This window comes from Ceratotherium simum, chromosome 37 (assembly GCF_057802395.1).
Source record: "Ceratotherium simum simum isolate JZ-2026a chromosome 37, ASM5780239v1, whole genome shotgun sequence".
In the NCBI taxonomy this organism is placed as follows: domain Eukaryota; kingdom Metazoa; phylum Chordata; class Mammalia; order Perissodactyla; family Rhinocerotidae; genus Ceratotherium; species Ceratotherium simum.
The window spans coordinates 15,990,141-16,005,122 of NC_141936.1; positions in this window are offsets into that span (position 1 = coordinate 15,990,141).

Here is a 14,982-nt window from a genome sequence, read left to right on the forward strand (position 1 = left end):
CACTGGCTCCTGACAAGAGCTGTAATAAAATCTACGTATTGGCTGCATCTACTTAGGACATATTCCCCTTCTGAAGATATTTATTTGCTTTCAGACATTTTGGACATAAATTGTCTTGAAGTTAGGGTATATACCTCTGAGATATTGCCAAAGAGGTGCTTTCATCACATCCAAATTCTATCCCCACAAGATATGTATTCTATAGTGGGTTTTTTAAAAAGCACACAGCTGTAACATAATAATGATGATAAAGCATTTCCTCCAGATTTAACAAACACACACATTTCGAGATAAATTGAATTAGGAAATAATATGTTATGTCACCATCTGGTGACTCCCCCAAAATGTTACAACAAGCTCCATGCCAATAATCAGCATTTTAGTAATGCCTTAAAGCAAGAAAAGATAATTTTTAAAAGGACGTATGGTAATTGTTTTGTAGTGTTTGATAATCTCATAGAGAACAGTGTATCAAAGTGTCTTTGGGTGTTCTTTGTTTACAACACAGAAATCAACCATTAACTACATTAAGCAAAAAGGAACATATTGGGAAGGATATGGGATGTCTCTCATAATCAAAAGAAAAGCATACAAAAAAAAAAAAAGACTCCAGAAAAGACAGGGAACAGAGTAGCTCCAAGTATGACGTGTCAGGAACTATTTAATGTTTCACCTCTTCAAATTGCCATTGTCATGATGAACAATCACCAGCTGCTTTCAGTCTTTTTGTGCCATTTTGCTTATGATTCCAATTCCAGGAAGAGAGTATCTACTTGGCCTAACTTGTGTCACCTACTCAGTCTTGCCCAAGGGAGGACTGGGCAGCCTCAATGGAGGGAAAGGAGGTAGTTCTCCAAAGCAACATCAGAGTTCCATAACTTGAAGAATGAGAAATGGGTGCTGGGAAATCAAACAGCAGAATTCCATGCTCAAAAGACTTTGGGAAGCTGAATAAAACCTAAAGAAAAGACCCCTTCCCCCATTCCTCTATCATCTTCAGCTCTATGTAGAGACTTGTAAATATCCTTAAAAACACTCCATGAGGGGCCAGCCCCATGGAGTAGTGGTCAAGTTCAGTGCATTCTGCTTCAGGGGCCCAGGTTCATGGGTTCGGATCCCAGGCGCAGACCTACACCACTGTCAGCCACACTGTGGTGGTGACCCACATATAAAGTAGAGGAATATTGGCACAGATGTTAGCTCAGGGCTGATCCTCCTCAAGCAAAAACAAACAAACAAACAAAAAAACTGAGGAAGACTGGCAATGGATGTTAGCTCAGGGCTAATCTTCCTCAGCCAAAAAAAAACACTCCATGGATAAGGCCTGGGGTGAAGGTGGGAGATAAAGCATTTTAAGGACAATTTGAAAGGAGAGAGGGCATTAACTTTCAGCTTAGTTGGGCATAAAGAAGATCCTGTTATAGTCACGAAGGCAAGATGAAAAAAGCAGTTGAGGATATGAAGTGAAGACATACACAGACAATGAAAAGCAAAGGAGAAGGAAATAAATCCATTATCAGGAAAAAATGCCATGATAACTATTACTTCCCTATGAAACCATAGAGACTAAACAGACCCAGAGTGGGGCTTGCCTATGCTAACATCGCGACATTCTACTTCTTAAATGTGACTTCAAGGATACCTAGACGATTCCAGTTTTTGTGTTTTCTAAGCTGATTTTACTAGAAGGATCTCTGTTCTCTTTTCCTTGCACCTAAACTGACTCAATCCTCTTCTAATTAATTTAATTTAATCTTGTACTATTATTAGTGATGGTAGAGAATAACATGCCATTACCCTTCCTATAAATATCTTCTCATATGCTTAACATTCTTAAACCTATCCCCAATCCTGCTATGAATCAAGCTGAGTGATCAAACAACCTTCTCCCATCAGTCTTATGTCCTCAGCCTTTAACAAGCTTTTCGGAAAGAAGAGGTGTCACCTTCACTGTGTTCCCAGAAGATGCAGAGGACTATTTGTTCTCCATTCAGAGTGGAAATGATTTTTTAAAAAGGAAGAATCATACTGAACTGACTTGGGTTTGATCCCCATCTTTCCTTTAAAATATATGCATTTCAATATCCTCTTACACAAATGCAATGGCAGTGTGTCCCTAGAGAACATTAAGGCATCTCAACCTAGAGACATGTTAGCATCTCATCATCCCAGATTGGTGGAGATGGGGCAGAAGCCATACTAAGAAGGAGCCAGGACAACGTCAAAAGCAGCCCCAGCTGTAAGACCAGCCCCCAACCAAATCAGCCAATCATAAAATATAATAACATCAGGTAGTATTTATACGTGCCAGATCTTAGGTCAAGTGCTTTACTTGGATAATCTCACTTAATTCTCTTGTCTACCCTTGCTTGAGGGTTATTTTTCTTACCTATAGATGAAGAAACTAGGGCTCAGAGGGTGAAGAAATTTATTCAAGATTGCATTTGTGGGAAGTATCAGAGCCAGAATTCAGACCAGGTAATCTGGGTCCAGGGCCCAGGCTGGAAATCTCTCTCCTCGCAAAGGTGATACCCAATGCTGGAGGCAGAGATGGAGCGCCAGTTCTGGTGAGCAGCTGCCTCTGGGTTCTGGGGGAAGGTGGAAGGCCAGTGCCCCGGGAGAGGGATTTGATGAGGACTGAGTAGGATATGGGAAATCCAGTCAAGCCTGCTGGGTCCTGCCAGGGGTTGGACCTGGTCTCAAGTCTCAGCAGGAACCCATATGCTACACTGTGTCAGTGCCTGACTGCACTGTGCAGTCAGAGACCTGTTACCTGATGGGTCATTCAGGCAGAGCTCAGAGCCAATGAGAGACAAGCCTGGCAACACATCAGCAGTTGCCAAACCACTAGGGCCATGCTCAATGTCTGGCCTGGAGCCTAGATAAACAATTGCCCAACAGTCCCTGAGACCAGAGCCAGAACCTATGTACTCCCTAGCCCACTACAGCCCTGCTCACAACCAGTACTGTGTGTGCCCAGTTACTGTATTCATCCAGGCTCCATTTTCTGCTGGACCAGAACCTAAAAACTTGCCCAGCCCCTTCCTGCCCCCTTCTCTTTCCAGTGAGCTAGACCCTCTTCCTCAACCCAGCAGCCATTTGTCAGTAACACTGTTTCATTCCAAATACATCCTCCCTTGATTCAAAGTGCTACTATCCATTGACAACGGCTACCATGACTATTCAGAGATTTTACTACTGTATCCTCAGTGCCCAAACTGGACCACTTGGCTCCTGATGCCAGGCCAGAGTAAACCCAGTCTTTTTTTTTTCTTTTTGTGAGGAAGATCAGCCCTGAGCTAACATCCATGCTAATGCTCCTCTTTTTGCTGAGGAAGACCGGCTCTGAGCTAACATCTATTGCCAATCCTCCTCCTTTTTTTTCTACCCAAAGCCCCAGTAGATAGTTGTATATCATAGCTGCACATCCTTCTAGTTGCTGTATGTGGGACGCGGCCTCAGCATGGCTGGAGAAGCGGTGCGTCGGTGCGCGCCCGGGATCCGAACCTGGGCCGCCAGTAGCGCAGCGCGCGCACTTAACCGCTAAGCCACGGGGCGGCCCAGTAAACCCAGTCTTACCTGGTAATTAAGATGGCTGGATACCTTCCTTAGGCAGGATTCCCCAAATGATCATTCCCAGTTGTATCAGTCCCTGTGGCCCCAGCCCAGTCTGAGTCTCACTCCCAGCTTACTCCCCCTCCCTGCCAGCCTGTGGGTGGGGTCCGCACATACTTGAGGACCAAGCTTGAACACATCATAACACGGGTTGCAAAGCAGAAGCCCAGTTTTACTGACCGGCCCTACGTGGTGTGGGGCGGGCTGTAATGAGCATTCATGCAGATTCACAGCACTCACCCCCAGCACAGGTCACCAGGATTAGGGCCGCAGGGAGCTGCCTGACTTCACACAAGCAGGGCTGGGGATCATGGGGACCGGCATGGCCCCACTCCCTCTTACAGGCCCTCCCACATCTTGGCATCTGTACCTGTGGTTCTGCTAATTGGGAACCTGCCTCCTCTTACCTCTGCCCCTGCTTTTCCTGGATATCACTGGCTTTTCCCATTTTGAAATCGCATCTCTTCTCTGCTCACAGTTTTTGGAAAAAATAGTTATGAAAGCCCTTCCTGTGGCTGTCCCCTTGGCCCATCTCCAGAGTGGGGCCCTGCTCTATTCAGGCACCGGCTGTGGAAGCTGATAGCTTCACTCATTTTGGGCAACACTGAACCACTCCCGACAACCCTGGCAAAGAATAACCCCAGCCCGGCTGCTGCTCAATAGCTATGAGAGGTTCGATGAGAGAAGCAGCTTTCCTAGAGGTCTGCAACTATTCCCCTGGGCTGTTAACCCCAGGAATGAGTGTGGGTTTTAGGAGTTTGCATATTTGTATAAAATTTTTTGAATATGCATTGTCCTGAAAGTAGGGTCCATAGCTTTGATCAGATTCTCTCCCTCACCCAGTCTTCCTCCGTCCTATCAGTATTGTCCCTGGAATATCTCTGCACCTGCGTTTCTCCACCATCACCCTGGTCCGAGCTCTCTGAACTGCTCCAACAGCCTCCCAGTGGCCTCCTGACCATGCCTTGCCCATCCCCAACCATCAGACTCAGCTACAGCCAGAAGGACCTTTTAAAACGCAGATTTGGTGGGGACAGCCTACTCACTTGAGAGTGCTCCACCCTTCCACTTCCACTCATCCACTAAAATATGTGGCTTTTGCTGCTTGATTTCTTCCCCTTTGCTCTACCTTCTAGGGATGTTCTGCTTTTGCCAGTCCAGTTCCCATGATTGCGATCCTGAATCAAGATGAACGTGTGGAGAGCTGGTACACAGAGAGGTGGGAGACAAAGGTGAGGTCATGATAAAACAATAGCCCCGCAGGCTGGGAGCTGAGGATGAGTGAGGCTCAAAGAGGGAAGAGGGAGTGAAGAGATGAGTGGTTCCAGAGCTGCCCTAGAATTGGGAAGGACAGAAACGGTAGTTCCAGGTATGCAGGGATGGTTTAACATTCGCAAATCAATCAACGTAATACACCACATTAATAAAATGAAGAACAAAAATCACATGATCATCTCAATAGATGCAGAGAAAGCATTTGACAAGATCCAGCATCCATTTATGATAAAAACTCTGAATAAAATGGGTATAGAAGGAAAGTACCTCAACATAATAAAGACCATATATGAGAAACCCACAGCTAATATCATCCTCAATGGTGAAAAACTGAAAGCTATCCCTCTAAGAACAGGAACCCGACAAGGATGCACACTGTCACCACTCCTATTTAACATAGTATTGGAAGTCCTAGCCAGAGCAATCAGGCAAGAGAAAGAAATAAAAGGGATCCAAATTGGAAAGGAAGAAGTGAAACTGTCACTATTTGCAGATGACATGATTTTATATATAGAAAACCCTAAAGAATCCACCAGAAAACTTTTAGAAGTAATAAACGAATATGGTAAAGTTGCAGGATACAAAATCAACATACAAAAATCAGTTGCATTTCTGTACACTAACAACGAAGTAGCAGAAAGAGAAATTAAGAATACCATCCCATTTACAATTGCAACAAAAAGAATAAAATACCTAGGAATAAACTTAACCAAAGAGGTGAAAGATCTGTACACCGAAAACCATAAAACATTTCTGAAAGAAATTGAAGAAGACACAAAGAAATGGAAAGATATTCCATGCTCTTGGATTGGAAGAATTAACATAGTTAAGATGTCCATACTTCCTAAAGCCATCTATAGATTCAATGCAATCCCTATCAAAGTTCCAACAACATTTTTCACAGAAATAGAACAAAGAATCCTAAAATTTATATGGAACAACAAAAGACCCCGAATAGCTAAAGGAATCCTGAGAAAAAAGAACAAAGCTGGAGGTATCACACTCCCTGATTTCAAAATATACTACAAAGCTATAGTAACCAAAACAGCATGGTACTGGCACAAAAACAGACACACAGATCAATGGAATAGAATCGAAAGCCCAGAAATAAACCCACACATCTATGGACAGCTAATCTTTGACAAAGGAGCCAAGAACATACAATGGGGAAAAGAAAGTCTCTTCAACAAATGGTGTTGGGAAAACTGGATAGCCATATGCAAAAATGAAAGTAGACCCTTACCTTACACCATACACAAAAATTAACTCCAAATGGATTAAAGACTTGAATGTAAGACCTGAAACTGTGAAAGTTCTAGAAGAAAACATAGGCAGTACGCTCTTCGACATCGGTCTTAGCAACATCTTTTCAAACACCACATCTGACCGGGCAAGAGAAACAATAGAAAAAATAAACAAATGGGACTACATCAAACTAAAAAGCTTCTGCACAGCAAAGGAAACCATCAACAAAACGAAAAGACAACCTAACAATTGGGAGAAGATATTTGCAAACCATACATCTGATAAGGGCTTAATCTCCAAAATATATAAAGAACTCATGCATCTCAACAACAAAAAAACTACCAACCCAATTAAAAAATGGGCAGAAGACCTGAACAGACATTTCTCCAAACAAGATATACAGATGGCCAACAGACACATGAAAAGATGTTCAAAATCACTAACTATCAGGGAAATGCAAATCAAAACTACAATGAGATATCACCTCACGCCCGTCAGAATGGCTATAATTAACAAGACAGGAAACAACATGTGTTGGAGAGGTTGTGGAGAGAAGGGAACTCTCATACACTGCTGGTGGGAGTGCAAACTGGTGCAGCCACTATGGAAAACAGTATGGAGATTCCTCAAAAAATCAACGATAGAACTACCATATGATCCAGCTATTCCACTGTTGGGTATTTATCCAAAGAACTTGAAAACACCAATTTGCAAAGGTACATGCACCCCTGTGTTCATTGCAGCCTTATTCACGATAGCCAAGACTTGGAAGCAACCTAAGTGCCCATCAAGGGACGAATGGATAAAGAAGCTGTGGTATATATACACAATGGAATACTACTCAGCCATAAGAAACGACGAAATCCAGCCATTTGTGACAACATGGATGGACATTGAGGGTATAATGCAAAGTGAAATAAGTCAGAGGGAGAAGGTCAAATACCGTATGATTTCCTTCATTAAGTAGTAGATAATAACAACAATAAACAAACACATAGGGACAGAGATTGGATTGGTGGTTACCAGAGGGGAAGGGGGGAGGGGGGAGGGTGAAGGGGATAATTCGGTACATGTGTGTGGTGATGGGTTGTAATTAGTATTTTGGTGGTGAACATGATGTAGTCCATGCAGAAATAGAAGTACAATGATGTACACCTGAAATTTTTACAATGTTATAAACCAATGTTACTGCAATAAACAAAAAATTAAAAAAAAAAAAAATAAAAGAGGCACTGTGGGCCCGGCCTGGTGGCGTACTGGTTAAGTTCGTGAGCTCCGCTTCCGCGGCGTGGGGTTTGCAGGTTCGAATCCCAGGTGTGGACACATGCACCACTTATCAGGCCATGTGTGGCAGTGTCCCGTATACAAAATAGAGGAAGATGGGCACACATGTTAGCTCAGAGCCAATCTTCCTCACACACAAAAAAAAAGGCAGTGCCGCTGTGTGTTATAAATTATATCCTCGATTAGTCATCGTAATGGGTTGAAGAGTGTCCCCCCAAAATTCGTGTCCACCAGGAACATCGGAATGTGACCTTATTTGGAAATAGGGCCTTTGCAGATGTGATTAGTTAAGATGAGGTCATAACGGATTAGAGTGGGCCTTAAATCCTGCACTGGTGTCCTTATAAGAAGGCCATCTGAAGACACAGACAGAGACACAGACACACAGAGGAGAAGGCCATGTGAAAATGGACGCAGAGATTGGAGAGACGCAGCCACAAGCCAAGGAACACCAAGGGTTGCCAGAACTACTGGAAGCCAGGAGGAGGCAAGGAAGGAGTCTTCCCCAGACCCTTCGAAGCAAGCACGGCCCTGCCGACATCTTGATCTCAGACTTCTAGCCTCCAGAATTGTGAGGGTATAAATTTCTGCTGCCGCCCAGTTTGTAGTAATTTGTTACAGCAGCCCCAGGAAGCTAATACAGTTAAGTTACACTGCAGTAACAAATGAACTCTGAAACCTCAAGGCCTTAAGAAGGGGATTTTATTTCTCTCTCATCCAGAGTTTGATGCAGGTCACCACCAGCCCTCCTACATCTTTTTGTGTGTGTGTGTGTGTGTGTGTGTGTGTGAGGAAGATTAACCCTGAGCTAACATCTGTTGCCAGTCCTCCTCTTTTTGCTGAGGAAGATTGGCCCTGGGCTAACAACCATGCCCACCTTCCTCTACTTTATATGTGGGACGCCGCCACAGCATGGCTTGATGAGCGGTGCATAGGTCTGCACCTGGTGTCAGAATCCACAAACCCCAGGCCACCGAAGCAGAGCACGTGAACTTAACTGCTACGCCACTGGGCCAGCCCCTCTCCTACATCTTGTCATCCAGAAAGATGACCTCCAAGATCACTGTGGCAGGTGAAGCAAGGACTGGGAGGTCACACAGATGTTTTTAAGAACCAGACCCGGAAATGGCTTACATCATTACTGTCAAACCCAGTCTCACAATCCCAATCAAACTGCAAGTAAGGCTGGAAAATGGAGAAAAACACATAGTTATAGGGTGAGCTCTAATACTTTCTGCCAAAGATCCTCTTTAAGAGGTATAGGTCATGATTGGAAGGATCTCTAATTGTATTTCATTGACAGTGTTTTGCAATTTGAATGCAAGACTATGGCAAGACTGAGCCCTAAGGTACCCAGAAGGAACTAGGTAGGTTGTATAATCATATGATTCCCAGATTAGAGCTCTTCATTCTGTTCCTTTTTTCTCTTAGGAGAGAAAAAATCCTTCCTACAGTCTCCAAGATGGATTCTGTGGTCTGGACCCTACCGACCTCTTCAGTCTTAGATTTGCCACCTTCTCCCCCATCCCCCACATCTTCTTCAGGTTCCTCCAGGGCTTCATGCTGCTTCCCTCCCAGAGGCTCTGCACATGCAGTACCCCATCACTAATATCTTCCTCCTCTCACACTTGCTTTCAGACCTCAGTTCACACATCACTTGCTGAGTGAAGTTGTACATTAATACCACCCTTCCCAGTCTCAATTGTATTCTTCTGTTTTTCTCATATAGTTCCTTATACTTTCCCTTCTTCTTATTTATCATGGTTTGTCATTATATGTGCATGTGATTTCTTGATCAATGTCTTTCTCTCTCTCTTTTGCTGCCATTTCTCAGTAAATATTTGTTAAAAATAAATGAATGAATGAATGAATGAATGAGTTCTGAAAAGGGCCTTGGGTCAAAAAAAAAGTTGATAATTGCTTTAAAATATTCTGAAGTAGGACATGTTCATTATGATGCTTTGGGTTGCAAGTAAAAGAAATATCTCAAATTGCCAAGACAACAAGGAATGTCTATTATCTTATATAACAAGGGGTTCCTATGGAGGGGGCCTCTTGGGTTGGTTAATTCAGTAGTTTGGTGACGTCATCAAAGATCCAGGTTCTTTCCATCTTTTGTCTCTTCCATCCTCAGCATGTAGCCTTAGTTCCTCTCCTGGTCACAAGATGGCTGCTGCAGCTCTAGACAACAAGTAGGAGAAGTGATCTCCTCTTTCCATATGAGTATCCATTTATCATCAAGACAATCTTTCTCAGAAGCTCTCCTGCCAGTTTACTTCCCTGAAAATCATTCTTACCTCTAAACCAAGCATTGGCAAAGAGAATGGAATCATCAGGATTGGTCAAGATTAACCAGGATTTACTCCTAAGACAGGTATCAGAGAGACAGAGGGATAGATGCCTGAACAAAATTCAGATTCTGCGAGCAAGAAAGGGGGATGGCGTTTACAGATAAACAACCATATCTGCTACACACTGGTTGGCAACCAGTGTGTGCAAAATATCACAACCCCGTTGCAGGTATATTGCCAGATTTTGATCTGAGTATAGAATTTATTATGTAAATTATCATGTAAATTTATTATGTAAATTTATTATGTAAACATCTTGATATGTTAATAGATATCAGATAGAAATGCTATATTGTATCGCTACGGCATGGTACAGGATATACTTTCCCATGATTAAGAGGTGGGAGGCAACACATATTACCAAGATGTGTGTACTGGAACACATGAAAACCTTTTCTCACAAGTAAATCAGAATAAGCATTCAGGACAACAGAGACATAGGGCCAAAGAGGGACCATGTGGATCATTTCAGTCTCATGGATATAATTTATGTACCAAAACTTTAGCTTTAGATCTTGGTTTCTAAATGCTTTTCTCCAAAATGAAAGGAACCAGTGCTCCTTGAAGAAAGGACTGATTCTAGGACTGGTAGGGAAAAATGTAAGATGAGCCTGGAGCATCTTGTAGTTCCAGAAAGCAAGGAAGTGATCGAAAGACAAAAGGATGGGGACATGTCGTAGGAACACAGGAAGAGTTCCCAATGGCTAAATCTGAACAAATTTGAGCAACAAAATGAATAGTGTGGGATTGTATTACAACCCAAAATATAAAATAAACATACATAAGTCCATATTAATGTAAATAAATAATTGAGTTAAATAAATATATGGAGAGAAGAGACAAATCTTCCCTACAGAAGAACCCCATTAAATGTAAGTAGATATTGCCACCTCCAGAAGGTGGAGCTTGACCTCTTCGAGTATGAGCTAGACTTAGTGACTTGCAAGCAAAGAACAGAATATGGAAAAGGGAAAAATAATAACTTCACAGTGGAGAAGCATGGCAAATACCAACTTAACCACATAACCAAGGTTAACTTCACCAGCGATGATATTGATAGAAGGCAGTCCTGATATGATGTGATGAGAAGGGCACTTCACCTCTGTGGTCTTCTTCCCCTAAACCCATAACTCCAGTCTAATCATGAAGAAAACATCAAATGAGCCCAAGTTGAGGGATAGTCTACAAAACACCTGACCAGTACTCCTCGAAACTGTCAAGGACATGAAAAACTAGGAAAGACTGAGAAGCCATCACAGACCAGAGGAAACTAAGGGGACATGATGACTAAATGCATTTATTATCCTGGGACAGAAAGAAGTTTATTTAAAAAAAAAAAAGTGCAGTTAGAAAAAATAGGTTGAGACCCACTGCTGTAAAATCTATCCTTGGATTAGGCAACAATATTGAAGAGCTGGATTGTGTGGGTTCTGAAGCAAATGGTATTGCTACTCTGCCTTCACTCCCTCCATTATAGAATTTTCTGATTATCCTTTGGAATATGCCATCAACCCATATTAAAGGATATTGCTATGGTCTGAATGCTTGTGTCCCCCTAAAATTCATATGTTGAAAACCTAATCGCTAATGTGATCGTATTAGGGGGTGAGGGTCTTTGGAGGTGATTAGATCATAAGGGTGGAGGCTTCATGAATGGGATTAGGGCTCTTACAAAAGAGGCTTCACAGAGCTACCTAGCCCCTTCCACCTTGTGATGACACAGCAAGAAATCCGTGACTTGTAAGAAGGCCCTTACCCGACCATGCTGGTCCTCTAATCTTGGACTTCCAGCCTCCAGAACTGTGAGGAATAAATTTCTATTGTTTATAAGCCACTCAATCTGCAGTATTTTGCTATAGCAGGCTGAACGAACTAAGACAGATATAATATTATAATACACAAAATTGATTGACTTACTGTTCATGCATGGCATAGTGTCGTCTCCACGAAGATCCACAAGAGATACTTTTTAGACTTAGTGAAAGATAGTCACATTTCTCCTAAACAACTATCTTAAAGTCCCCAGTGGCTAGGAAGCTTAGAGCCAAATCTGCCACCACCCCCAGGAGTTTTAGGACTTCAGACAGGTACCTTGTGGACCCCCCTCATGCTTAGCTTCATGTTACCAGCTTACCTTTATTTGCCCTTCACTCAAATCTCTGTATATAGGAATCGGGCCCTTCATCTCCAGACCCACAAGCATCCAGCCCAGTGCCTGGCTCATAGCAGCAACAACTCACACAGAGCTCATTCTGTGCCAGGCACTCTTCAAACTCTTTACAAACATTAACTTGTGTAAACTTTCTAATAATCATGAAGTAGCTACCATTATCAACCCCATTGTATGGGTAAAGAAACTGAGGCACAGGGAGGTTAAACAACTCATCGAGTCACAGAAACGGTAAATGGCAGAGTTTGGATTTGAACCCAGGAAGTCTGACTGACTCCAAAGTCCATGTTCTTAGCCTTATAATGCCAAATGGCTGGTAAAACGAGAGGCAGAGAGGGAGAAAGGAAAAGGAGGGAGGGAGGGATAGAGAGAGGGCAGATCGCTAAAGACCGTTTTAATCAAAGGTGATGCTGGCTGCAGCTCATAGGAGTGGGAAAAGGATCCCATTGTCACTCTACTCAAAAATATCTGTCCCACTGAGTGATAGATTACTCACCATTTAGGGTTAAGTCAAGAAAAGATCTCATTAAAATGCAACTATTATTTGAAAGGAGGTGAAGGGAGTGTTAAATTTGATTTATCACCTTAGGGCTGGCCAGTCCTCTAGAATGAGGCACAGGGCAGGTGACTTTTGATGTGTGGAGTGAAGGCCCCAAATTTACAGGGCTTCCCAGGAGGCAGGAAGAGGAGGAGCCCCAATTAGGGAGGCTATAAGGAGCCTGTGTGAGAACTCTGGGGACAGAGGAGAGGATGCCGAGAGTGGCAAGGATAGAAAGGAGAAGCAACGAAAGCTGAGGAAAAGCCTGAGCAGACACTTCATCCACCTGGGTGTGTCTCCAGGGGCTGGTTGGCTCTGCAGGTTATCACGGACAAGCCAAGCCAGGAGGAGTCGGGGAGCAGGAGTCTGAGAAATCTCACAGCTGCACCACATTCTGTTTACTCTCCTCTGGAGGGCCCCCACCATTGACCTCATTCTTTCAAACCCTAGAAACTAAATTAGATATAATAGTCTCAAAAAGACCAAATTCATCTAAAGCATTATTTGCTGTTTCTTGCATGCAACATGGGATGCCTAGGAGGCAGCACAGAATCGGGAAATCTAAGTTAGAATAATGATCATAAGAGATGTTTATTGAGAGCTTTCTAGGTGCTTTTTACATGCTGTTCATTTTATCTTCTCAACAAGCCTACGAGGTAGTATTACTACTTCTTGCACAACAAAAAAATTGAGGCTTACAGATATTCAGGGACTTACCTAAGACTTTAGGCTAGCAAAGAAGAGAGCCCGGATTTGAACACTGGTCTATCTGACTCCTAGCATGGGCTCTTGTCTAGTTATCCACATGGCCTCCGGGTTTATTTATGGGATCTTGGGCAAGTCATTTGGGTTCTTGGACCCCAGCTGCCTTTATGTTAGATAAGTGGCCTAGATCAGTCTTTTTAAACTTTAACATTCATATGACTCAAGTGGGGATCATGTTAATATGTAGATTCTGATTCAGCAGGTTTGGCAGGGCCTGAGATTCTGCAGCTCTAGCAAGTTCCTGGGTGATGTTGAAACTACCAGTCTAAGGACTTCATCTTCAGAAGTAAGGGCTTGCCATGAACAGATGAATGGATAAAGAAGATGTAGTATATATATATATATATAATGGAATACTACTCAGCCATAAAAAAGATGAAATTATGCCAATTGCTACAACATGGATGGACCTTGAGGGTATTATGCTAAGCAAAATAAGCCAGATAGGGGAAGGCAAATATTGTATCACTTCATTCACATGTGGAAGATAAACAAACAAACAGACAGATATGGAGAACAGATTAGTGGTTACCAGAAGGGAAGGGGGTGGAAGGAGGGCAAAAAGAGTAAAGTGGCACATATGGTGACAGAGGGAAACTGGATTTTTGGTGATGAACACAATGCATTCTATACAGAAGCCGAAATATGATGTGCTCCTGAAATTTACATAATGTTATAAACCAATCTGACCTCAATAAAATAAATTTTTTTAAAAAAGAAGCGAGAGCCTGGACTATATCAGTGTTTAGATGCACGTGTATGTGATATCTGGCCGGCTCATTTGAAAAAATTCAGATCCAGATGGATACCAAATGAGCAGATTTTGGGATGGATTCTGAGGTGAATTTTTAACAGGAATCTCAAAGATGATCTTACAGGCTATCTTTTGATTTTAAGAAATGCTGGGCTGTTGATCTCCTGTAAGGTCCCTTCCTCACTCTAGAAATCTTTAAAGAGATGTTCAGTGCTAATATGTACAGACATCAGCATCAAGTGCTCACACATACAGTTAGTCAAACCTCACACTTACAGACTTCCCCACTGTGGAGTTGGTTGCTCCTAGATCCTTCGGGGTAGATGTCTACAAAGTAGAGACTGGAGAGGCTGAAGAGGGTCCTCCAGTGGTACTTTATGGAATTATTGCTTAAAAAGTGACAATGGAGCTTTAGGTTTGGTACAACTAAGTAATTGGCTTCTATTCTTTAATAAGAACTAGTCTTTTCTCAGGGTCTAATAAAGTTGGGGGGATCATTATCCTCATTAAATCTAAAATGCTGTGTAAGGGAGGTGATAAGTGGAAGCGATGAGGGAGGTGTGACACAGGGTCCTTCCTCACAATGGAGACGCTGGTGGCCTGGAACAGGGAGAACCACTCTACAGTGACTCAAGATGCAGCACATACCAGCCCCTGCCCTGTCACCAGCGAGGGAGCTAGTTAAGCAGCCTGAAGTTTTTAAAGATTAATTTTTTGCTTTTTTACTCAGAAGCTATCCTTGAAAGTTTAAAGGCTGGTTATTCTCACTCTGCAATCTGAGTGAGCTTTGATGACTCAAGGGTCTCCCTGAGCATTTGGAGAAAAACCAACATAGTTCTCAGGAATTTTTCCTAAGCTGGCATGAAGTTAGGAACCTAAGAGAATAAATCCTTTCCTTCTATTTAGAACAGGACATCTTGATCACTTGTCTCCACTTTCCACTCCCCCACCATCTGTCAATAGGTCATTTATTGATATCTATGAT